We start from the raw sequence: 27,877 nt of genomic DNA on the forward strand, positions 1-27,877 counted from the left end.
CACATTTTTTCACATTCCACCTTTCATGTTTCACATTTCACAAATCAGGATGCCTATTGGTCTTCAATATATTAATATAATAACTATTGAATACAGTGCAATGCTGCTTTCTTTTGTCCCAGAAAATCAATGGTACATATTAAAGTTATGACATCTTAAAATCAAGGAAATGTGATTAAAAACTTGGAAATATAATAGTTAGGATTCCTTCACTTCAATCGACAGAATCAAACTCTGGCTAACTTAATAGAAAACTCAGTAGGAGAATGGATTCCTATAGACTTGCTGGGTAGGATGGAGAATCCAGCTCCAGAATGGAACAACAAACTGCTTACTGGGTAGAGGAGCTACTACTCTGTCTCCTGAAGGAGCTGTAGTGGAATCAAATGATTAACTTGTTGGAGTTGTTTTGTTTCTTCTCTCTCTGTCACTTTGCTGAGGATTCAGTTCCAGCCCCATCTGTCTGACTTAGGGCCTTTGCCTGCCCTATGGCTGCACTGTCGTGGGGAGGAAGGATCTGGTGAGAGGAGCCTGCAGTGGCCTCCAGGATACTTATGACTGCCATCGTGCGAAGGGGAGACCCTGATTCCCAGCCCCTGCAAAACTGCACATAATGGGAGAGAGGTGATTCCGGAAAAGGAAATCATGGTGTAGTTAAGAAAGAGGACATTATGCTGCGTGGGTAGAATGCATCCACAAATTGGATATTGAGATCATGTTCTTATCACCTACAGCCTCTGGTTAGATGCTCTTAACAGCCCTGTGGGAAAAAAATAAGTATCAACATCCTCATTTTCTACAAGAGGAAATGTAGGCCCAAATAGGCTACATGGCCTAGTTTATTATCTGGTATGGGGCAGAGCAGGACTGGAACCTGAGTACTGATTCACAGTTTATACTAACTAAATTGAAGACTTATACAACTGGGGGAAAAAAAAAAGAAAGAAAACTTTCCGATTGTAATCTTTTGCAATGCCTTGGGGGAAAAAAATCTTCATCCACAAATGATATGAGTCTAAGAAATAGCCCTACCCCTATGTGCCTATTTTAAGGTCACAGAGGAAAAGTGTCTGGGAGATAGAACCAAATTCCACTTGCTGTGTGATCTCTGATAGGAAATTTCACTCTTCTGGGCCTCCCCTTCCTTGGCTGTGAAGTGTGCGAATTTTTTCCTTGACTACCTCCCAGATTTATAGAGGAGGCAAGATGTAAGAATAGAGGTGTAAGTTCTTCAAAAAGCACTAAAGCTCTTTTGCTGTAAGCCTGAATCACCATTTGCTGGTCTGCTAAGTACAGAGTCACAAATTTGTGGGGTACAATTTAGATTTTCATTAAACTATTTTTTTTCCAAAGTGTAATTTCTTCCGAATTTGACCTACTTTTTCTTTAAGAACATAGGCTAACACATATGAGCTCATTAGCACGAAAAGAAACATTTTCATTCACATCAACCAATTTACATCAACCAATTCACATCAACCAATTTAGCCTATGCTAAATGGCAAAATTCAAACCTCTTTTACTGTGCATATCTCTTTGTACACTAAATTCTTCTGTGAGTATGATATGGACTTGGTACTCAGGAAATGTCAGGGATTTGAAGGAATTAACTGATAGTTGATTTCAGGTGAAGTCATTGCCCAGGATCCTTTGAAGGATTCCATCCTTTTCAAAGAATGCTTTGAAACAACTACAGCAGCAGAGAATGTGGATTTTGTCGCCAGGCTAATGTGGGTTCAAATCCGAACACAGCCTCATGCTGACCATTTAATCTACAGCCAGTTACATAAGTATTCTAATATTCATTTCCTCATACGTAAATTGAGAATTAAAATACACATGTCACAGGATTATTACAAAACTCAGAGATGATGTATGTAAAATATCTGGCTCTTACTATACCTAGGATCCCAAGCCAACAGTCATCGTCATCATCATCATTATCTCACTACTGTTATTATGTGGATGATATCATTTAATACTTACAATATTAAGAGACACTTATTGCTCTCAACAGATGTGGAAACTGAGTCTTAGAGAATTTAAATCAGTTGCCCAGGGTCAAACAATCCATGGGATTTGAATAAAGGTCTATCAGAGCATACACCCTTAATACTAAACTATCATTATTACTGTTACTATTATTGCATTTTCATTATCTTTATTATCAGATATATCCAAAGACAGTTCAGGGTAAAATCTGGATAGTGCATAATGCAACAGCTATCTTTTCAAATGGCATTCAGTGTTGTGGGAAAGGAAAAGGATACTGGATTAAGAAGAGCTAGGTTTTAGTTTAGGTCTACGTCTTCCAAGTCATGTGACCTTAAATAAGTCTCCCACGGAGACTTAACTTCCTCATCTGTAAAGTGAGCTTGATAATAACAACCCCGTGGCACAGCTTCAAAAATCAAATATAAAAATGTGCATGCTAACACATATATATGGAATCTAAAAATAAATTTTTTTAATGGTTATGAAGAACCTGGGGCAAGACAGGAATAAAGACACAGACACAGAGAATGGACTCAAGGACACGGGGAGGGGGAAGGGTAAGCTGGGCCGAACTGAGAGAGTGGCATGGACTTATACACACTACCAAACATAAAATAGATAGCTAGTGGGAAGCAGCCGCATAGTACAGGGAGATCAGCTCAGTGCTTTGTGACCGCCTAGAGGGCTGGAATAGGGAGGGTAAGAGGAAGACACAAGAGGGAGGAGATATGGGGATATATGTATATATATGGTTGATTGACTTTGTTATAAAGCAGAAACTAACACACCATTGTAAAGCAATTATACTCCAATAAAGATGTTTAAAAATGTGTATGACAATATTTTGTACAGTATGAAATACTATATGAGCATGTTTATGTCAATTGTGTTAGTTTTACCACTATTACCAGAGGCCAAGTCATGACTAGGTCCATGGAAGCTACCTTAGTTTGTAATAGAAAGTGGGAAAACGTTTCTGGCTCCACTAAGGGAAAAACCTACATCAACCTCACCCCAATGTTAATGGCAAAAAAAAGCATCCAATCTAAAGTACTGTACCTGCATGTACAGGATGTGATTCCAAGACCTAAAAGAATACTAAAAAATGACAACAATAAACTGCTTAATCAATCTGTCTCCCCAAGATCAGAGAATATAGAAGTAACAGTGTGGGATGTAGATGTGATGAGCCTTGAGTAATTTTGTTACTAAAACATTACCTTAAAGTCGACTTTTTCCAGTGTTCTCAGAGCCTCAATATTACCACTAATTGTCTCTTCCCATTAATTATCTGACAAAACTAGAAAAGATAGATTTGACTCTCCCAAGCACATATCCCTAAAACTAGATCTTCCTGTCAGTGAAAATATCACCACCTAGAAATCTAGACAACTAAGAGAGATTTATCAGACCATCATTAGCCAGAATGACAGTCATTTGGCATACTCGACAATTCATTGAACATTTCTGTGTGAGCACTTGCTCCTTCAGAACCCATACTCTGGAGTGATGGGCAAGCCTGATCTAATTATTTTCCTAAGTAGTACTGATCATAATTGCCGACATTGGCTGATAGAACCACCAAGTGATTAATGTCACAGCTGGTCCCTCAAGATGGGCCTCCTGATCCTAAAGTTATTCTGGGGGTCGGTATGCATATTTATATTCTTTCTAATGAAGTAAATTGGGGTGTACATGCTACAGATTGGAGTCATAAATTAGTGAAGGGCACAATAATCTTGTACTGCCTTGTACAATCCATGACAAGATTCTCTGCAAGAAAGTAGTGATAATTAGTGGAATAACCTGTGTATGCCTCCTGCAGGACATTGGACTGAGATGCACAGAACCACAGTATATACCATCAGGCATTTTAGATGAAATATCTAGTAAGCCAATAAGTCTATAATTTATGGGAACTAAAATAATGTTCTTCTGAAAGTTGAGAAAGACTATGCTCTGGGTCCCTCCACATAGGATCAGATGGACAGATCAGTAGAATCACCAAATTATAAGATACCTGAGGGCAGAGCTAGGTCCCTGTTGTTCAACATTCCATCCCAAGTACTTAGTACAGTGTAGGGCATACTGCAGGCACTTTATAAACATTGTTGGATGGATGGCTGGTTGGACAGATGAATAAATGACATCAATAATTGTAACCTAGATGGCCAGAATCAGAGGCCAACATTTGCAGTAATCTTCTTGAGAAAGAAACCCTTCCCAAGTTCCTTTATTTAGCATGAGTGTTTTTATCCAAATATAAACAATGCAAAAACATTACCAGGGCCCAGAAAATTTTGTAAGCACAATAAGATTTCCACTTGATTTATGAAACTGACAAAGTATCACAAGCATCTACTTTGATCTGAGTTTCTATTTCAGTCCTTCTCCCCAAATCCCAACTTCAGGCAGCTATGTCTACATTACAAGATCTCATTCTGACATCCAATTCTTGCTACACAGATCCACTGTATCAACTTCTTTTTGCAAGGCAATACAAATTTTTAAATGAACTTCAAAACCCCAAACTCAACTGACACATATACACTACTACATATAAAATAGATAACTAATAAGGAACTACTGTATAGCACAGGGAACTCTACTCAATACTAACTAATAAGGACCTACTGTATAGCACAGGGAACTCTACTCAATACTCTGTAACGGCCTGTATGGGAAAAGAACCTAAAAAAGAGTGGTATATGTAACATTGCTTCACTTTCCTGTACACCTGAAACTAACACAACATTGTAAATCAACTACACTAAAAATTAAAAATAAAAAACCTCCAGAGCAGAAGCAAGAAGAACTGCAATCCTGCAGCCTGTGGAACAAAAACCACATTCACAGAAAGATAGACAAGATGAAAAGGCAGAGGGCTATGTACCAGATGAAGGAACAAGATAAAACCCCAGAAAAAAACCTAAATGGAGTAGAGATAGGTAACCCTCCAGAAAAAGAATTCAGAATAATGATAGTGAAGATGATCCAGGACCTCGGAAAAAGAATGGAGGCAAAGATCGAGAAGATGCAAGAAATGTTTAACAAAGACCTAGAAGAATTAAAGAACAAACAAACAGAGATGAACAATACAATAATTGAAATGAAAAATACACTAGAAGGAATCAATAATAGAATAAATGAGGCAGAAGAACGGATAAGTGACCTGGAAGACAGAATGATGGAATTCACTGCTGCTGAACAGAATAAAGAAAAAAGAATGAAAAGAAATGAAGACACCCTAAGAGACCTCTGGGACAACATTAAATGCAACAACATTCACATTATAGGGGTCCCAGAAGGAGAAGAGAGACAGAAGGGACCCGAGAAAATATTTGAAGAGATTATAGTAAAAAATTTCCTTAACATGGGAAAGGGAATAGCCACCCAAGTCCAGGAAGCACAGAGAGTCCCATACAGGATAAACCCAAGGAGAAACATGCTGAGACACATAATAATCAAACTGGCAAAAATTAAAGACAAAGAAAAATTATTGAAAGCAGTATGGGAAAAACGACAAATAACACTAAAGGGAACTCCCATAAGGTTAACAGCTGATTTCTCAGCAGAAACTCTACAAGCCAGAAGGGAATGGCATACTATACTTAAAATGATGAAAGGGAAGAATGTACAACCAAGATTACTCTACCTGGCAAAGAACTAATTCAGATTCGATGGAGAAATCAAAAGCTTTACAGACAAGCAAAAGCTAAGAGAACTCAGCACCACCAAACAATCTCTACAACAAATGCTAAAGGAACTTCTCTAAGTGGGAAACACAAGAGAAGAAAAGGACATACAAACACAAACCCAAAACAATTAAGAAAATGGTCATAGTAACATACATATCGATACTTACCTTAAATGTGAATGCATTAAATGCTGCAATCAAAAGAGACAGGCTTGCTGAATGGATACAAAAACAAGACCCATATATAGGATGTCTACAAGAGACCCACTTCAGAACTAGGGACACATACAGACTGAAAGTGAGGCGATGGAAAAAGATATTCCATGCAAATGGAAATCAAAAGAAAGCTGGAGTAGCAATACTCATATCAGATAAAATAGACTTTAAACTAAGAATGTCACAAGAGACAAGGAAGGACACTACATAATGATCAAGGGATCAATCTAAGAAGAAGATATGACAATTATAAATATATATGCACCCAATATAGGAGCACCTCAATACATAAGGCAACTGCTAACAGCTATAAAAGAGGAAATCGACAGTAACACAATAATAGTGGGGGACGTTAACACCTCACATACACCAGTGGACAGATCATCCAAAATGAAAAAAACATAAGGAATCAGAAGCTTTAAATGACACAATTGATATTTATAGGACATTCCATCCAAAAAGAGCAGATTACACTTTCTTCTCAAGTGCACACAGAACATTCTCCAGGATAGATCACATCTTGGGTCACAAATCAAGCTTCAGTAAATTTAAGAAAAGTGAAATCATATCAGGCATCTTTTCTGACCACAACACTATCAGATTAGAAATCAATTACAGGGAAAGAACCTACAAAACACAAACATATGGAAGCTAAACAATACATTACTAAATAGCCAAGAGATCACTGAAGAAATCAAAGAGTAAATCAAAAAAAAACCAAGAGACAAATGACAATGAAAACACGAAGATGCAAACCCTATGGGATGCAGCAAAAGCAGTTCTAAGAGGGAAGTTTATAGCTATACAAGCATACCTCAAGAAACAAGAAAAATCTCAAATAAACAATCTAACCTTACACCTTAAGGAACTAGAGAAAGAAGAACAAACAAAACCCAGAAGTTAACAGGAGGAAAGAAATCATAAAGATCAGAGCAGAAATAAATGAAATAGAAACAAAGAAAACAATAGCAAAGATCAATAAAACTAAAAGCTGGTTCTTTGAGAAGATAAACAAAATTGATAAACCATTAGCCAGACTCATCAAGAAAAAGAGGGAGAGGACTCAAATCAATAAAATTAGAAACGAAAAAGAAGTTACAACAGACACCGCAGAAATACAAAGTATCCTAAGAGACTACTACAAGTAACTCTATGCCAATAAAATGGACAACCTGGAAGAAATGGACAAATTCTTAGAAAGGTATAACCTTCCAAGACTGAACCAGGAAAAAATAGAAAATATGAATAGACCAATCACAAGTAAGGAAATTGAAACTGTGATTAAAAATCTTCCAACAAACAAAAGTCCAGGACCAGATGGCTTCACAGGTGAAATCTATCAAACATTTAGAGAAGAGATAACAACCATCCTTCTCAAGCTCTTCCAAAAAATTGCAGAGGAAGGAACACTCCGAAACTCATTCTATAAGGCCACCATCACCCTGATACCAAAACCAGATAAAAACACTACAAAAAAAGAAAATTACAGACCAATATCACTGATGAATATAGATGCTAAAATCTTCAAGAAAATACTAGCAAACAGAATCCAACAATACATTAAAAGTATCATACACCATGATCAAGTGGGATTTATCCCAGGGATGCAAGGATTCTTCAATATATGCAAATCAATCAATGTGAAACTCCATATTAACAAACTGAAGAATAAAAAGCATATGATCTCTCAATAGATGCAGAAAAAACTGTTGACAAAATTCAGCACCGATTATGATAAAAACTCTCCAGAAACTGGGCATAGAGGGAACCTACCTCAACATAATAAAGGCCATATATGACAAACCCACAGCAAACATCATTCTCAACAGTGAAAAACTGAGAGCATTTCCTCTAAGATCAGGAACAAGACAAGGATGTCCACTCTCACACTATTATTCAACATAGCTTTGGAAGTCCTAGCCACAGCAATCAGAGAAGAAAAAGAAATAAAAGGAATAGAAATTGGAAAAGAAGAAGTAAAACTGTCACTCTTTGCAGATGACATGATATGATACATAGAGAATCCTAAAGATGCCACCATAAAACCACCAGAGCTAATCAATGAATCTGGCAAAGTTGCAGGATACAAAATCAACGCACAGAAATCTCTTGCATTCCTATACACTAATGATGAAAAATCTAAAAGAGAAATTAAGGAAACACTCCCATTTACCATTGCAACAAAAAGAATAAAATACCTAGGAATAAACCTACATAGGAAGACAAAAGACCTGTATGCAGAAAACTATAAGACACTGATGAAAGAAATTAAAGATGATACCAACAGATGGAGAGATATACCATGTTCTTGGATTGGAGGAATCAATATTGTGAAAATGACTCTACTACCCAAAGCAATCTACAGACTCAATGCAATCCCTATCAAATTACCAATGGCATTTTTTACGGAACTAGAACCAAAAATCTTAAAATTTGTATGGAAATACAAAGACCCCTTATAGCCAAAGCAGTCTTGAGGGAAAAAAACGGAGCTGGAGGAATTAGACTCCCTGACTTCAGACTATACCACAAAGCTACAGTAATCAAGAGAATATGGTACTGGCACAAAAACAGAAATATAGATCAATGGAACAAGATAGAAAGCCCAGAGATAAACCCACATACCTATGGTCAATTAATCTATGACAAAGGAGGCAAGGATATTCAATGGAGAAAAGACAGTCTCTTCAATAAGTGGTGCTGGGAAAACTGGACAGCTACATGTCAAAGAATGAAATTAGAACACTCCCTAACACCATACACAGAAATAAACTCAAAATGGATTAAAGACCTAAATGTAAGTCCAGACACTATAAAACTCTTAGAGGAAAACTTAGGAAGAATATTCTTTGACATAAATCACAGCAAGATATTTTTTGATCCACCTCCTAGAGTAATGGAAATAAAAACAAAAATAAACAAATGGGACCTAATGAAACTTCAAAGCTTTTGCTCAGCAAAGAAAACCATAAACAAGACAAAAAAGATTACCCTCAGAATGGGAGAAAATATTTACAAATGAATCTATGGACAAAGGATTAATCTCCAAAATATATAAATAACTTATGCAGCTCAATATTAAAAAAACAAACAACCCAATCCAAAAATGGGCAGATCTAAGTAGACATTTCTCCAGAGAAGACATACAGATGGCCAAGAAGTACATGAAAAGCTGCTGAACATCACTAATGATTAGAGAAATGCAAATCAAAACTACAATGAGGTATCACTTCATACAAGTTAGAGTGGGCATCATCAGAAAATCTACAAACAACAAATGCTGGAGAGGGTGTGGAGAAAAGGGAACCCTCTTGCACTTTTGGTGGGAAGGTAAATTGATACAGCCACTATGAAGGACATTATGGAGGTTCCTTAAAAAACTGAAAATAGAATTACCTTTTGATCCAGCAATCCCACTACTGGGCATATACCCAGAGAAAACCATAATTCAAAAAGACACATGCACCCCAATGTTCATTGCAGCACTATTTACAATAGCCAGGCCATGGAAACAACCTAAATGCCCAACAACAGATGAATGGATAAAGAAGATGTGGTACATATATACAATGGAATATTACTCAGCCCTAAAAAGGAACGAAATTGGGTCATTTGTTGAGACATGGATGGATCTAGAGACTCTCATACAGAGTGAAGTAAGTCAGAAAGAGAAAAACAAATATCGTATATTAACGCGTATATGTGTAACCTAGAAAAATGGTAGAGATGAACTGGTTTGCAGGGCAGAAATTGAGAAACAGATGTAGAGAACAAATGTATAGACATCAAGGGAGGAAAGTGGCAGGGGTTTGGGGGTGGTGGTGTGATGCATTGGGCGATTGGTATTGACATGTGTACACTGATGTGTATGAAACTGATGACTAATAAGAACCTGCTGTATAAAAAAATAAATTAAATTAAAAACAAAATCCTCCAAACTAAAATTAATATAAAAAAAGCCATGACAAAGATGTTGTAGGAGTTTAGATGAAATATATAAGAACAGAATTTAGGAGCAAGCCATTTTTTGTTTGAAAAAAGTAATAGTAGACCAATTTTTCCAGCTTAAGTTAGTATCAGTCAGCAGATCCCTCATTAGACAGAGTTTGGACTCTATAATTAAATTTAATAAACAGATATTATGATCTATAGAGTCTACCTATGATTAATTAATACTGTTCTGCTCATACATTAATATGTGAATATTTAGCAGGTCTTCCATCTGTGTGAAATGTTTATGATTATTAAAATAATTATTTGCTATCAGGTATAGACTAGAGCAGGTAAATAATATTTAAATGCTGATGATCTAGGTCTCAAAGTCAATCTATGCCTTCACTATATCCTGGAATGCTTATAGAATTTTTCCTAAGTAACCAGGTAACTCCAAAACATTTGTGTACATGTGATTCTCCAAGAGAGCTGGTTAAGATGCAAATTCTAGGACAGTACCCAAAGACTCCAGTTTAGAATCTCTGAGCAAAAGGAGCTCACGAATTTTCATTTAAAGTAATAATCCCAACAGATTCTGATGCAGTAGGGAAAGGTCTAGACATGGATTTATTCTTAAACTGCCCATTTATTCTAATCATAATTTTGGGAGACAATAAATTCTAAAATGTTCCAAAATTATAGTCAGAAAATTATGGAGATAATTAATACGGGACATGTGTAAAGGGGGTAGAAAAAGAGGGGTTTGAGAGAATTAATTGTTCCTTCTCAAAGAACATGAGACTTAACGTAATTTTTAAAAGAACAAAACACTTCAGACGGAGAGAACTTGCCTCTATTTTTATTTCCAACATCTTAGTTTTATTTGGGATTGGGCGGGAGTATTCTGCCCACTGAAAGATCACAAAATGAGAGAGAAAATCAAGTAAATAATTGGTATAATATATAAAACAGAACACAGTGTCTGAAAGAGAGTATATTTGCAAAGAATACTTGTTGAATAAAATGAACAAATGTCTTAATGAATAATTATAGTAGTTCATAGGAAGAAATATATTTTTACAGATGTCAGAATTGTCTATCTGATAAAGTTTTCTTGTAACAAAATTCTGGGGTCCATTCTATAAAATGATGTTAAGGTTGATAATAGTGTTAATCTAATAGTGTTATCAACTAAGGTTGATAATAGTTGTTAGCCAGTAATCTTTTCATTGCAAGCGGCAGAAACTCTAGTTCAAAGAGGTTTTAACATGAAAAAAAATAGAGATTTTTAAAGTGGGAAGACCAAGAGTGGATTTTTTGACTTCAGGTACAGCTGGGTCTGGAGCACAAAGTTTTGTTGTTGTTGTTTTTTCCAAAATTCTAGTTTTCCCATCTCTCTACTCTGCATTTCTCTGTGCTTGCTCCATTCTCATTCAAACTCTCTCCTCATGATGACAAGAAGGCTGCCATTATCTCCAATTCCACATCCCATGCTACCAGTAATTTTACCAGTAAAAAGAAAAGAGAGTACTTTTATGCCAATAGCTCGAGCAAAATTTCCTCCAGATGAGCTCTTATTGGGACATAGTAACATGATTTAGGCCACACACCTCTCATTGAACCAATCACTGTGGCCAAGGACACAGACTTAAGCCTGAAACATACCTACCCCTTGACCTGGAGCATGGCTAGCCACACCCAAACAACATGGACTGAGAATGAAGGAGTAATAGTTCTCAAAGAAAAAATAAGGTGCTATTATCAGCATGTGAAATTTACTATGTAAAAATCTACAATAGATACCGTCAAACTGAAGTCCTTCTGAACGAACCAAGAGAAATGAGCTTTAAAGAAAAATTCATGTGAGAGTAAGTGTATTCATTATGGCATTCCTAGGTCAGAGGCGGGTACAAATACCTTTGTAGTTAAGAAGGAGGAAGAGGAAGAGGGGGAAGAGGAGGAGAATGAGGAGGTAAAGGAGGAGGGAAAGGAGGGGGGAAGAGGAGGGGAGGAGACAACAACTATGACAACAACGGTGCTAAAATAATTTTGAGATGTTAAGGTAAGAACATTCAGTTTGGGACACTTCTTTGCCATCCTACACTGAAATAGGATAGAGGTTCATAGAATTTTAGGGTTAGAAGGTCCTTAAATACCACCTCATCTAAGTAACTGGGTTGCGAAGAAAGAAATAAAACATCTCAGGATTTGGCTCCTTCTACATGTCTATTTCCATCTCTCACCATTTAATCCATTGTTTTACTGTCTATCCCTGTATTGTCCAGTGTGGTAGCCATTTGGCCACTGAGCACTTGAAATGTGGCTAGGTCAAAGTGAGTTGTGCTCTAAGTATAAAATACACAGAGAACTTCAAAGACAGTATGAAAAAATGAAGTAAAATGTTTCATTAATATCTTTATATTGATTAGTCATTGAAATGATATCTGGTATATATTGGGCTAAATGAAATATATTATTAATTTGATCAATTTTTTTACTTTTTTTTAACATGACTACTACAAAATTTTAAATTATAAGTCATGTTTACTTATATAACTCATATTTGTGGTTCATGATAGGTTTTTGTGAGGCACCACTTTTCTATCCACACTTTTAGTGGCTACCACACACATTGGATGGCAGGGATATCGAATAATATCCTCCAAACTGAAGGAACTATGAGACTGAAACATGAAACAGGCAACTCCATAAAATGCAATTATGAAGTTTATTGTGTGTACTTACTTACAGGCAGGATTGAGCAGACAGCAATCCAGAAGCATTTGCAGCTACATTCTGCACCCCTTAAAAGGGGTACAGGGGGATTTAACGGGGCCAAACCTAAGAATAGAATCTGACTACCAAGTGAGAAGCACTTTCGCACTGATGGAAACCAGGGTTTTTTTCCTCCCGTCCCCTCCCAGGTGTCTCATGAACACTAACCATGTGTCAGCATAAGACATTCTTCCAGGGTTCAGTAAGTCAGACAGAGAAAGACAAATATCATATGATATTGCTTATATGTGGAATTTTAAAAAATGGTACAAAATAAACTTATCTTCAAAACAGAAATAGTCACAGATGTAGAAAAAAAATTTATGGTTGCCCAGGGGAAAAGGGGAAGTGGGGAGAGGGATAAATTGGGAGATTGGGTTTGACATATACACACTGTTATATATAAAATAGATAACTAATAAGAACCTTCTGTATAGCACAGGGAACTCTACTCAGCACTCTGTAATGTCCGATATGAGAAAAGAATCTAAAAAAGAGTGGATATGTGTATATGTATAACTGATTCACTTTGCTGTACAGCAGAAACTAACACAACGTTGTAAATCAACTATACTCCAATAAAAATAAAATAAAAAATTTTAAAAGGCATTCTTCCAGTTTTCATATCAGATGAAGGCAAGCGTAAAAGTCAATAAGGAACTTATCTGGCTTGGGCACATTCCTTGTTTGTAGACTAAAGTTCAGTCACATAGAAGAGAGACAGAGTAGGACTTTGGGACCAAGATGGAGCTGACAAAATGGAGTCAGTGTGATTCAGCTATACAAACATGCCCCCTTCTTTCTAATTTCCTGACCAGTGCACATGTTCTTACCACTGCCTGGAACAATCCTACCTTCTGTGCATCCTCAGGGTCCAGCATAAGTCATCCCATCAAGGACAGTGTTCTTGACCTATCTGCCCCCTTGTATGTGTTCTCACAGCTCCTTTCCACCACATTGCTCACACTGTGTTGTTAACACTTGCTTGTTTATCTTCTAAGTCCCCTGATTTCAGGCACCATGTTTTTCTTGCTCACCACTGTATCCTAAACACATAGTAAGTGCTCATTAAACATTTACTGGACTGATGTAGAAAAATAAAGGTTAAGTTACTCTCCCATAGTTCCCCAGAAACTCAAGTATCCTCCTGCCTAACAGGAATAGAAAGTATACCCTGTATTCAAATTTCTGGTCTTTAAATTTTCTAGAACATATTATCTTTTCCTTCATTTCTAAATAGTAAGAATGGTTCATTTGCATTTTTTACCTCATAGATGACTTAATGGAGGGGTTTTGTCCCCAGAGAATTGAAAGAGGATCCTCCAGTGAAAGCACAGTAATACTTTGCATAGTTAACAGAGATCTGCAATAAAAAATCTTATGATCTAAGCATCAAGACAAACAGCTATCATAACATTTAAAACACACACTATATTTACTTTCCAGCTTTTTCATTATAAAATCAATGGAGTGTTAATCATTTAAGCAGTAGCTTGCTCACTGGGAATTCCCAGACTCTTCTTTCAGAGGCATACATTTATAAGTTGCTCAATTTACCCAATATCTCAGAACAATTTCCATTAGAAAATATGAATATTTAATGAAAAGAAAACTGGTACAAGCCACTTCTCTTAAGTATCTAACGAGTTACTGGAAGAAATGAAATATATGAGTGAGTTATCTCATTTCTTATTTCCATCATGTAACTGCCTTCTGCAGCTGCCTTTGAACGTTGTCCTATGTTTTGTTTCGGAGCTGTGTTTTTGTTGTGATGTGCCTTGTTGGTTGTGAGGTTTTGCTTATTTATTGGGCAATAAAGGGATATCGGTGATATACAGCGTGTTTCCCTAGACATGAACCACTGCAAAAAAAGCTGTGCTGTTTCTTCCCACCAGATATCACTGTAAATGAGACAATTAGGGGTTTGTGTGTGTGTGTGTGTGTGTGTGTGTGTGTGTGTGTGTGTGTAATGTAAGAGCTTAATTTAAATATGGTCATATGCCTTGCATATTGCAGCTGGAAAAGTGCCCTCACACATTTTTATCTTACTGGCTCTCAGTGGAGGTTATCATTATTCCCAGTTTACAAATGAATCCACAGAGGACTGGAGAGGTGACATGCTTGCCCAAGTGCCACAGCCAAGATTCAACCTAAGACTTTAAATTTCGTCTTCTTCCTCTACTCCAAACCTCCCTGGTATACCTTTTAAAACATTTGCTTTCACAAAATATCTAATTTCAACTTGATTTTATTATTTGCCTCTTTCTTGTTCAACTCAAGAGTACTTGGCACAGAGTGAGTATGCATTAAATGTTACCTATATTATTCTTTCTTTTAAAGTGAGATTACTGAATAGAAATGGCATTTTTTTTTAAGTTGGATTCTATTTCGCTGTATAGCTAATTGTTCTCCTTTTAAGGCATGTAAGTAGACTTCTTATTCCTTGGCTCCATGTTTACATCATCCGCCTCTCTACGATTCCATGTTCCTCTAAGGCATAGGGCAAATTCTTTGAGTCATGTCAATACCAGAGGTCTCAAATACTTGTCATAATTTAAAGCCCTAATTGTCTCTCTACAGATTCTATAATGGTGCCACTTAGTATGGAATCTTCTTTCTGGGCCAAAGGGAGGGTAAATTTCATGATCTCTCGTTTCAAGTAGGGTTGATATATTTTTTCTGTTTTCACTAGTTTTTTTGAACCCTTCTAATTTCCTTCACTTTTAATTTTCAACTCCTCTCTTTCCATTAGAGTGCTTAAAACCCACTTTCACAACCCTGTGAGAATTTCCTTGAACCCCACCTAATCCTTGATAGTGTCCTCAGAAGTGGAAAAGAGAGGCCCTGAAACAAATATTTTCAATCTATAGAAGAGACCACTTGATTGTTTTTTCATTTTGTTTTTGTTCATGCAGATAAAATGAACCCTAATAATGGTACTCTAATCAGAGAATTTGATCTTCTGGCCCAGGTTAGATGCATGTAAACCCTACAGTCAGTTTGGTTTAATGAAAAAGGAACGTGTTTCTCTGAGTGGAAGGAAAAGGAGGAAATCACAGACAGAGGGGAGATAAAGAGATAGTGGTACATGGTATTAACAGACTGGAAAGCTTATGTTTAGTTTTGGAAACTTCATTTCTTCAATGAATGATAGAGAGCCTAATACCTGCAAAATACTACCTAGAAAAGTTTTCACCTTCTTAAATTGTACCACGTAGTGTTTGAGAAATTAAACTCTGTATTGGTTAGTTTGTTATAGCTAGTAACAACCAGCTATAACTAGCTAGTTTGTTATGGCTAGTATTAGTTTTTTACAGCTGGCTTGCTATAGTACTATTAGCTTGTTACAACTAAACCAGAGTGGTTATTTTGTTATTACTGTAAGAACTCCAACACTTCATTGCCTATTCACAAGAAAAGTTTATTCCTAGCTCACTAAAACTGAAAATCAGTGTTCCTAATCTGTAGGAAGTTCTTCTACATGGAGAATCAGAGATCTGGACTCCTTCCCTCCTGAGCAATACTACTCACCATTTATGGGCTAGAAAATAATCACACTGTGACACTTGCAGCAAGAGGGGCTGGGAAATGTCCAGGAAAAACAAACAAACAAAAAAGAAAAACAATTTTGGTGAATAGTTGGGAAATCTCTGCTACCAGCTTTGAATTGAATCCTGATTTGAATCCTGGCCCCATAACTGACTAACTTTGTGGTCAGGGACAAGTAACCTGAATGAGGAATATAATATCTCTCTATGCTTGGTTGTGAGGAAAAGTGATGTAAAAATCCTAAAAAAACTTCCAACATTTCTTAAGTGCCTGATAACATCCCAGGTTTTTTCCACATTATTTTATATAATTTTCAGAATCCACCTATAAAGTAGCAACTATTATTATCATCTCTGTTTTATAGACGGAAGTAAAAATATAACCAACAACTGTTCATGTCCCCCTGTATCCACATTCTTACAATGTGATTTTCCAGTAACTCACCTCAAAAGATGGAATCCCTACCCCATGAATCTGATCTGATCTTGTGACTTGTTTCTGCCAACAGAATGTTGCAAAAGTTACACTACCAACTTGGAGCCTAGATTACTAGCTTTTTTGGACCCCCACAATCACCATGTGGACAAGTCCAGGCTTACGTGGTAGATGGTGAGAAAACATGTGCCAAAGATCTTTCTTGGGTGAAGCACATCTAGACTGATCCACCCTCCCAGCTGACTCACCAGCTCACAGACATATGAGCTAGCCAAAATGAAAACAGCCTAGCCTGGCCCAGACCAGAAAAACAACCCTGTCAAACCACAGACTCATAAGTTTAATAAATTCTAGTTTAATCTACTTTGGTGTGGTTTGTTATATAGCATTATTTGTGTTAATAAGTAGCTGAGACAGAAGTTCCAAAATGTCTCATTACCAGCTTTAGGTCACATATCCAGTAAGCAATAGAGCAGGAGTAAAACCATAATCTATGGAATCTAAAACTTATGTCATCAGAAAGAACACAAATGGACTTCCCTGGTGGTGTAGTGGTTAAGAATCTGCCTGCCAATGCAGGGGACACAGGATCAATCCCTGGCCCAGGAAGATCCCACATGCCATAGAGCAGTTAAGCCTGTGTGACACAACTACTGAGTCTGCTCTCTAGAGCCCACAAGCCACAACTACTGAGCCCATGTGCCAAAACGACTGAGGCCCATGTGCCTAGAGTCCATGCTCTGCAACTAGAGAAGCCACCGCAATGAGAAGCCAGAGCATCACAACAAAGAGTAGACCCCACTTGCTGCACCGAGAGAAAGCCCGTGTGCAGCAATGAAGACCCAACACAGCCAAAAATTAATTAATTAAAAAAAATGGACAAATAACAAATGTTGGTGAGGAGGTGGAAAAAAGAGAACCCTCCTACATGCACCCCAAAGTTCACAGCAGCATGGTTTACATTTGTTAAGATATGGAAACAACCTAAATGTCCATCAATAGATGGGTGAACAAAGAAAGTGTGGTATAGCCAACATCATTCTCAATGGTGAAAAACTGAAACCATTTCCACTAAGATTAGGAACAAGACAAGGTTGCCCACTCTCACTGCTATTATTCAACATAGTTTTGGAAGTTGTAGCCACAGCAATCAGAGAAGAAAAATAAATAAAAGGAATTCAAATCAGAAAGGAGGAAGTAAAATTGTCACTGTTTCCAGATGACAGCATAGTATACAGAGAGAATCCTAAAGATGCTACCAGAAAACTACTAGAGCTAATCAATGAATTTGGTAAAGTAGCAGGATACAAAATTAATGCACAGAAATCTTTTGCATTCCTACACATTAATGATGAAAAATCTGAAAAAGAAATCAAGGAAACACTCCCATTTACAATTGCAACAAAAATAATAAAATACTGAGGAATAAACCTACCTAAGGAAACAAGAAACCTGTATGCAGAAAACTATAAGACACTGATGAAAGAAATTAAAGATGATACAAATAGATAGAGAGATATACCATGTTCTTGGACTGGAAGAATCAACATTGTGAAAATGACTATATTACCCAAAGCAATCTACAGATTCAATGCAATCTCTATCAAATTACCAATGGCATTTTTCACAGAACTAGAAGGAAAATTTCGCAATTTGTATAGAAACACAAAACACCCCAAAAGCCAAAGCAATCTTGAGAAAGAAAAACGGAGCAGGAGGAATCAGGCTCCTGGACTTCAGACTATACTATAAAGCTACAGTAATCAAGACACTATGGTAGTGGCAAAAAAACAGAAATATACATCAATGGAACAGGATAGAAAGCCCAGAGATAAACCCATGCACCTATGGTCACCTTATTTTTAATAAATGAGTCGAGAATATACAATGGAGAAAGGCCTCTTCAATAAGTGGTGCTGGGAAAACTGGACAGCTATATGTGAAACAATGAAATTAGAACACTCCCTAATACCATACACAAAAATAAACTGAAAATGGATTAAAGACCTAAATATAAGGCCAGACACTCTCAAACTCTTAGAAGGAAACATGGGCAGAACACTCTATGACATACATCACAGTAAGATCCTTTTTGACCCAACTCCTAGAGAAATGGAAATAAAAACAAACAAATGAGACCTGATGAAACTGAAAAGTTTTTACAGCAAAGGAAACCATAAACAAGATGAAAAGACAACCCTCAGAATGGAAGAAAATACTTGCAAGTGAAGCAACTGACAAAGGATTAATCTCCAAAATTTACAAGCAGCTCATGCAGCTCAATATCAAAAAAACAAACAACCCAATCCAAAAATGGGCAGAAGACCTAAACAGACATTTCTCCAAAGATATACTGATTGCCAACAAACACATAAAAGGATGCTCAAAGTCACTAATCATTAGAGAAATGCAAATCAAAACTACAATGAGGTATCACCTCACACCAGTTAGAATGGCCATCACCAAAAAATCTACAAACAATAAATGCTGGAGAGGGTGTGGAGATAAGATAAGGGAACCCTCTTGCACTGCTGGTGGAAATGTAAATTGATAGAGCCACTAAGGAGAACAGTATGGACGTTCCTTACAAAACTAAAAATAGAACTGCCATATGACCCAGCAATCCCAATACTGGGCATACACCCTGAGAAAACCATAATTCAAAAATAGTCATGTACCACAATGTTCATTGCAGCTCTATTTACAATAGCCAGGACATGGAATCAACCTAAGTGTCCATCGACAGATGAATGGATAAAGAAGATGTGGCACATATATACAATGGAATATTACTCAGCCATAAGAAGAAACGAAATTGAGTTATTTGTAGTGATGTGGATGGACCTAGAGTCTGTCATACAGAGTGAAGTAAGTCAGAAAGAGAAAAACAAATACCGTATGCTAACACATATATATGGAATCTGAAAAAGAAAAAAAGAAAATGGTTCTGAACAACCTAGGGGCAGGACAAGAATAAAGACACAGACGTAGAGAATGGACTTCAGGACACAGGGAGGGGGAAAGGTAAGCTGGGACGAAGTGAGAGGCTGGCATGGACTTATATATACTACCAAATGTAAAACAGATAGCTAGTGGGAAGCAGCCGCATAGCACAGGGAGATCAGCTCAGTGCTTTGTCACCACTTAGAGGGGTGGGATAGGGAGGGTGGGAGGGAGACTCAAGAGGGAGGAGATATATATATAGCTGATTCACTTTGTTATAAAGCAGAAACTAACACACCATTGTAAAGCAATTATACTTCAATAAAGATGTTAAAAAAAGGACGGTGTGGTATATATACACAATGGAATACTACTCAGCCATAAAAGATAATGAAAAAATGCCAGCTGCAGCAACATGTATGGACTTGGAGGGCATTATGCTAAGTGAAATAAATGGGACAGAGAAAGACAAATACTGTATGATAGCACATGTGGAATGTAAAAACTACAACAAACTAGTGAATATAAAAACAATAACAAAAAAAAGCAGACTCACAGACATAGAGAGCAATCTAGTGGTTACCAGTGTGGAGAGGGAAGGGGGAGGAGCCATAACAGTAGGGGATTAAGAGGTACAAACTATTATGTATGAAATAAGCCTTAAGGATACATGGTACAACAGAGGGAATAAGGCCAATATTTTATAATAACTATAAATGGAGTATAACCTTTAAAAAATTTCAATCACTATATTGCACACCTGTAACTTACATAATATTTTACATGAACTATAATTTAAAAAAGTAAATGCATTTATCCAGAATAAATAAATAAATAAAACCTATGTCTTCATCTACAATATGCTAAGATAATTATCTCATCAAATTGTCTGATGTGCTCAACTAATAAAAGCCATTAATACTCTGCTCTGTATTAAACTCCAAAATCCAAGGCATACTAGTGTTTGACTTGTCGATGTTAGGTGCTCACAACTCTTTCTCCAATACTATCACTCTGCCTCACATGTAATGTCTTCAGTAAATACTCTTTGAATGAATTACTAAAAGTTTGCTACTCAGATAAATCAGCAATAAGCCCACCCTCAAGGAGCTGAGTCTAAAAGAGAAGATTAAATGCAGACATAAATAATGGCAATATAAGATGAAAAGGGTTATGTGTGACAGGCAGAGAGTCAATAGAGCATTCTAGGAATTCAGAGGTGGAGAAATTTCTTGCTGCAAGGGAGGTAGTAAACTATTTCACTGAGATGATGATGTTTGCTTTTATCTTCAGTGAATGGATTTTAAACATACAAAGATTATCAGCATGCATTTCAGCCACAGGGACATCAAGAACAACCCATGGTAGTAAGAAACAACATGAACACAAGGAAACAGTGAATGGTTTCTACTGGGTGAAAAATAAATTAAGTCTACTTCATGAGTCAAAGACTTCATGCAATCAAATCTTTTCACCCTGACTCAAAGACTCTGATGATTGGCTGCATCTGGTTCTAACTCCTATCACTTAATTCACCTCTTTTCATTCATTCAGTGATTTTTACTTTTATCCATTTATTCATTCTTTTTTTTAACAAAAGGCATTATTTATCTAAGAACACAGCTAGGCACCATTTCCAAAGATTAGAAAGGAAAATGAACTTCACCCACGTCTTTCAGAACAGAGTAGAAGACTTTGAAAGGCAACGACCACTTGTACTCTTCTCTTTCACTTCTCAAAGCACCTGTACAAAATGATGCTCAAATGCAAGCTGAACACACACATACACAAAAATAATAGCTGGTTTTAAATTAATTTAAAAGTTGATTAAGAGAAAAATGGCCCTTTTTTCCAACAAGGTGCTCACTTAATGTTCACTACTGGTTACATCTACAAAGCTCAATTGTATTTATTAAATAGGTCTACGTATTAATGGGAATCACTTACTGTCCTGTGGCATCAGACTTGGCAAGTTGTCTAAGATATGATCCTTGCCTTGAAGGTGCAGAGAGACGTAAAAGCCAGGGACTAGTCCAGGCCCTGAGGATCCAGTGGTGAATGAGACAGAGAAAGTCCTTATTCTCAGAGAGTTCCCAGACTAGAAAGGGGATACCTACAACAAAGAAAAATACTATTACAAAACTTTAAGATAATTCCAAAAAGTGATATATGCTACAAGATAATATAATGTAATGTATTACATTATATTATATACATTGTATATGTAATATAATGTAACAATGTAATGTAATGTAATGTAATATAACAGAAAGCTATTGCATCTAACTTCTTTAAACAGGGGCTCAGGAAAGACTTTCTGAAGAACTGCCATTTAAGCTGACAATCTGAGGACAGGGTGTTCTAGGCAGTGTGAGAGGCAATTCAAAGGACTTATGTTTACCTCACACCAGTCAGAATAGCCATCATTAAAAAGTCTGCAAATAACAAATGCTGGAGAGAGTATGAAAAAAAGGGAACCCTCCTACACTGTTGGAGGACATGTAAATTGGTACAACCACTACAGACAACAGTATGGAGGTTTCTTCAAAAATTAATAATAGAGTTATCACATGATTCAGTAATCCCACTCCTGGGCATATATCTGGAGAAAACTAATTCAAAAAGATACATGTAACCCAATGTTCATAGCAGCACTTTTCACAATAGCCAAGACATGGAAGCAACCCAAGTGTTCATTGACAGATCAATGGATAAATAAGATGTGGTATATGTATGCAATGAAATACTACTAAGTCATAAAAAAATAATGAAATAATGTCATCTGCAGCAACATGGATGGATCTAGAGATTATCACACTAAGTGAAGTAAGTCAGGAGGAGAAAGACAAATATCATATGATATCACTTATATGTGGAATCTAAAATATGACACAAATGAACATATCTATGTTCATATCTAAACAGAAACAGACTCAAAGACTTAGAAAATAAACTTATGGTTACCAAAGGGTGGGGAGAGTGGAGGGATAAATTAGGAGTTGGGATTAAGAGATACAAAAACAACAAGGTCCTACTGTATAACACAAGGAATTATATTCAATATTTTATAATAAACTATAATGGAAAAGAATCTAAAAAACAATAGACATATAAAAATCAATTTGCTGTACACTAGAAACTGACAGAACATTGTAAATCAAGTAAAATTCAATAAAAACAAAACAAAACATAGGCTTAAAGTCTAGAATAAACTAGCTTATACATCACATATATCACTATTTAAAGAGAGGTAAGTAACTTAAGACGACTTAGAGATACTGCCACACTAAACAGTCAGTGTTTAAAGTTCAAAGCTAGGCAAAAACAACAAAAAACAAAAAACAAAAAAGCTAGGCACAGACTCCGCTGAGACAATCTCACTCACAGCACTTTCAGAGTGAGGATGCATGTATATGCTGTGAGTTTTCCTGATCTGTTAACCACAAATTATCCCTGGCTGTCAACCATGAATTGGAGGCCACCCCTAACTGCCTTGGCTTCCTCTCCCGCTAGCTGTCATGCTGTCAAGTTCTTGGCACCCTTGGATGCCTGTGCTAAAATGCAATTTTTGGGTTTTTTGTTTGTTTGTTTAAAAATTTTGTTGGAGTATAATTGCTTTAAAATGGTGTGTTAGTTTCTGCTATAACAAAGTGAATCAACCATACATATATCCCCATGCCTCCTCCCTCTTGTGTCTCCCTCCCACCCTCCCTATCCCACCCCTCTAGGTGGTCACAAAGCACAGAGCTGATCTCCCTGTGCTATGCAGCTGCTTCCAACTAGCTATCTATTTTACGTTTGGTAGTGTATATATGTCCATGCCACTCTCTCACTTTGTCCCAGCTTACCCTTCCCCCTCCCCATATGCTCAAGTCCATTCTCTAGTAGGTCTGTATCTTTATTCCTGTCTTGTCCCTAGGTGCTTCATGACCTTTTTTTTTTTTTTTTAGATTCCATATATATGTGTTAGCATATGGTATTTGTTTTTCTCTTTCTGACTTACTTCACTCTGTATGACAGACTCTAGGTCCATCCACATCACTAAAAATAACTCAATTTCATTTCTTTTAATGGCTGAGTAATATTCCATTGTATATATGGGTCACATCATCTTTATCCATTCATCTGTCGATGGACACATACATTGATTCCATGTCCTGGCTATTGTAAATAGAGCTGCAATGAACATTCTGGTAAATGACTCTATTTGAATTATGGTTTTCTTAGGGTGTATGCCCAGTAGTGTGATTGCTGGGTTCTATGGTAGTTCTATTTTTAGTTTTGTAAGGAACATCCATACTGTTCTCCATAGTGGGGGTATCAATTTACATTCCCACTAACAGTGCAAGAGGGTTCCCTTTTCTCCACACCTCTCCAGCATTTATTGTTTGTAGATTATTTGACAATGGCCATTCTGACTGGTGTGAAGTCATACCTCATTGCAGTTTTGATTTGCATTTCTCTAATGATTAGTGACGTTGAGCATTCTTTCATGTGTTTGTTGGCAATCTGTATATCTTATTTGGAGAAATGTCTATTTAGGTCTTCTGCCCATTTTTGGTTTTTTTTTTTTTTAAGATGACAAAATTATATGAACAGAAATTTCAAAAAGGAAATATGTCTGTCTGATTCACTTTGCTGTACACCTGAAACACAACATTCTAAATTAACTATATTCCCAATAAAAATTTAAAAAAAAGAAATATGGTTGGAAATTAACACATGGAAAACCACTCACATTGTGTCAATAGGGAAATGTTAGTTAAAATCACTAGATACACCTATGACATCACTGAAATTAGAAAGCCTGAACATACCAAGTGTTGGTAAAAATGTAAAAAACAGGAACTCATGTTCTGCTGCTTCTCGTGAGACTACAAAAATATACTACCATTTTAGAAAAGTTTGACCGGCCACATATAAGGTATGCATTCACCTACCCTACTACATAGGAATTGTGCTGCTAGATATTAACTCAAGTGAAGGAAAGCATAAGTCCAGAAGGCATTGCCCTAGTGTGAACTTTGTTTTTTATGAGTTTGGAGCTGCCTACAAAGAAGTACATTCATAAGGCTTTTCTCTAGTGTGGATTCTCTGATGGACAAGAAGACTTCTTCTGTAGACAAAGACTTCCCCACATTCACTGCACATATAAGGCCTTTCTCTAGTGTGGATTCTCTGATGGACAACAAGACTTGTTTTGTAAGTGAAGGGCTTCCCACATTCACTGCATTTAAAAGGCTTTACTCCAGTGTGGACTTTTTGGTGCTGAACAAGTGTATACTTGCGCATGAAGGCTTTCTCACATTCATTACACTTATAGGGTCTTTCTCCAGTATGGATTCTCTGGTGCTCAGCAAGTTTAACTTTGCCATTGAGAGCTTTCCCACATTTGCTGCACTCATAACACCTTCATGCAGTGTGAACATTCTCATGTCTATTGAGGGCAAAACTGCTTGTAAAGAATTTCCCACATTCGTTACACCCATAAGCCTTCTCTAAATTGTAAATTCTCTTATGCACAATAAGACTTCCTTTGTAGACATAGGCTTTCCCACATTCACTGCACATGTAAGGCCTTTCTCCAGTGTGGATTCGCTGGTGATAAAGAAGCCTTTTTTTGAAGACAAAGGACTTTCCACATTTGCTTCATCCATAAGGCCTTTCTCCACTGTGGACTCTCTGGTGCACAAGAAGGTTATTTTTGTTCAGGAAGCACTTTCCACATTCACCACACTTATGAGGATTTTCTCCAGTGTGGATTTTTTGGTGCTGAACAAGTGAATCCTTGCGAAGGAAGGCTTTCCCACATTCATTACACTCATATGGTCTTTTTCCAGTGTGGATTCTCTGGTGCTCAAAAAGTTTATATTTGTGGGCAAAGACTTTCTCACAATTACAGCACTCATAAGGCCTTTCTCCTATGTGAACTTTCCGATGATGAATAAGACTGGAGCTGTGTCTAAAGAACTTCCCACAGTCACTGCACTCATAAGGTTTTTCTCCAGTGTGAACTCTCAGGTGCTCTGTGAATTTAAACTTTTTACTGAAGGCTTTGCCACATTCACTGCACTTGTGATGCTCTTGCCCAAGGTGAGAGACCTCCCTTCTCTGCCTGCTTCTACGTGGATGCTCTCCATCATGGGAGGGCTGGTGCTGGGGAAAGCCTAAGCTGCCTAGGAAAGCCTTCTCAACCTCTCTGCACATTAACGTATTGTCAGCCAAGTACAAAACATCTTTCTCCACCAGGACGCTCATATCGGAAGACAGAGGCTTCAGGATAGATGGCTCCAGCTTTGGATTCCTGTCTTCTGTCACTTGTTCTACAGAAACACATTGTTCAGAAACGGCCTCCTCAGGTTCTACTCCATGCTAACAACCCAGGGAGTCTATAAGTGACAGGTTCTCCAGCATCATGTCACAGTACGGGAGTCTCTGAGCATCGTTAAGGAGACCCCAATCCTCCTGGGAAAAGGACACAGCCACATCCTCAAAGATCACATGGCCCTGTCCAGGGACCATAAATGCTGCTGCTACCATGGGAACCTGAAACAATAACGGAATCCAAATGGATGAAGACTCCTTCTTTCCTGGAAAGGACTCAGCCAATGAAAAGCCATGGACTCTGGGCTGGGTCCTGCACTGCGTTGGTTGACATAGGACCCTGTGGTCATGGTGGTGCCAGGAGACGCACAGGATAATGGCAGAGACCTAGGCCAAAAATCCTGGAAGCGGGTTCCGCAATCCGCTCACTCCTGGGCAGTGTGGACGGCACCCCTCGGTCTCTTTCCAGTTTCTCTAAGCTCGGCTCCACCGAGTGATCCTGAGCCTCGGGTCCTGCAGACGGCAGCAAAAGCAGCCAAACGACCTCCTTCAGGTAGGAGCTGGAAGTCCCACCCACTCCTAATTCTTCTGCCTCTTTTTGGATTGGGTTGTGTGTTTTTTTGATATTGAGCTGCATGAGCTGCTTGTAAATTTTGGAGATTAATCCTTTGTCTGTTGCTTCAATTCCAAATATCTTCTCCCATTCTGAGGGTTGTCTTTTTGTCTTTTTTATGGTTTCCTTTGCTGTGCAAAAGCTTTTAAGTTACATGAGGTCCCATTTGTTTATTTTTGTTTTTATTTCCATTTCTCTAGGAGGTGGGTCAAAAAGGATCCTGCTGTGATCTATGTCCTAGAGTGTTCTGCCTAGGTTTTCCTCTAAGAGTTTTATAGTGTCTGGCCTTGAATTTAGTACTTTAATCCATTTTGAGTTTATTTTTGTGTATGGTGTTAGGGAGTGTTCTAATTTCATTCTTTTACATGTAGCTGTCCAATTTTCCCAGCACCACTTATTGAAGAGGCTGTCTTTTCGCCATTGTATATTCTTGCCTCCTTTATCAAAAATAAGGTGACCATAGGTGCGTGGGTTTACCTCTGGCCTTTCTATCCTGTTCCATTGGCCTATATTTCTGTTTTTGTGCCAGTACCATACTGTCTTGATTACTGCAGCTTTGTAGCATAGTCTGAAATCCAGGAGCCTGATTCCCTGAGCTCCATTTTTCTTCCTTAAGATTGCTTTGTCTATTCGGAGTCTTTTGTGTTTCTATACAAATTGTGAAATATTATGTTCTAGTTCTGTGAAAAATGCCATTGGTAGTTTGATAGGGATTGCATTGAATCTGTAGATTGCGTTGGGTAGTATAGTCATTTCACTATATTGATTCTTCCAATCCAAGAACATGGTATATCTCTCCATCTATTTGTATCATCTTTGATTTCTTTCATCACTGTCTTATACTTTTCTGCATCCAGGACTCTTGTTTCCTTAGGTGGGTTTATTCCTAGGAATTTTATTCTTTTTGTTGCAGGGGTAAATGGGCATGTTTCCTTGATTTCTCTTTCAGATTTTTCATCATTAGTGTATAGGAATGCAAGACATTTCTGTGCATTAATTTTGTATCCTGCTACTTTACCAAATTCATTGATTAGCTCTAGTAGTTTTCTGGTAGCATCTTTAGGATTCTCTACGTATAGTATCACATCATCTGCAAACAGTGACAGCTTTACTTTTGTTTTCCAATTTGGATTGCTTTTATTTCTTTTTCTTCTCTGATTTCTGTGTCCACAACTTCCAAAACTATGTTGAATAATAGTGGTGAGAATGGAAAACCTTGTCCTGTTCCTGATCGTAGAGGAAACGGTTTCAGATTTTCACCATTGAGGATGATGCTAACAGTGGGTTTGTCACATACACCCTTTATTATGTTGAGGTAAGTTCCCTCTATGCCTACTTTCTGGAGGGTATTTTATCATAAATTGGTGTTGAATTTTGTCAAAAGCTTTTTCTGCATC

General features: G+C 37.3%; 1 protein-coding gene across 12 annotated transcripts in view; it reads right to left on the reverse strand.

Annotated features, from left to right (window-relative positions):
* PRELID2 (PRELI domain containing 2) overlaps positions 1–27,877 on the reverse strand; it is a 764,348-nt gene that overhangs the window by 383,654 nt on the left and 352,817 nt on the right. For all 12 annotated transcript variants that reach the window (XM_079916212.1, XM_079916216.1, XM_079916209.1 and 9 more), the window contains one exon: positions 21,491–21,656. The gene's annotated coding sequence lies outside the window, so the exon portion shown is untranslated. The remainder of the gene's footprint in view (positions 1–21,490; positions 21,657–27,877) is intronic.

The sequence above is a fragment of the Stenella coeruleoalba genome, assembly GCF_951394435.1.
Source record: "Stenella coeruleoalba genome assembly, chromosome: 3".
Taxonomy (NCBI): domain Eukaryota; kingdom Metazoa; phylum Chordata; class Mammalia; order Artiodactyla; family Delphinidae; genus Stenella; species Stenella coeruleoalba.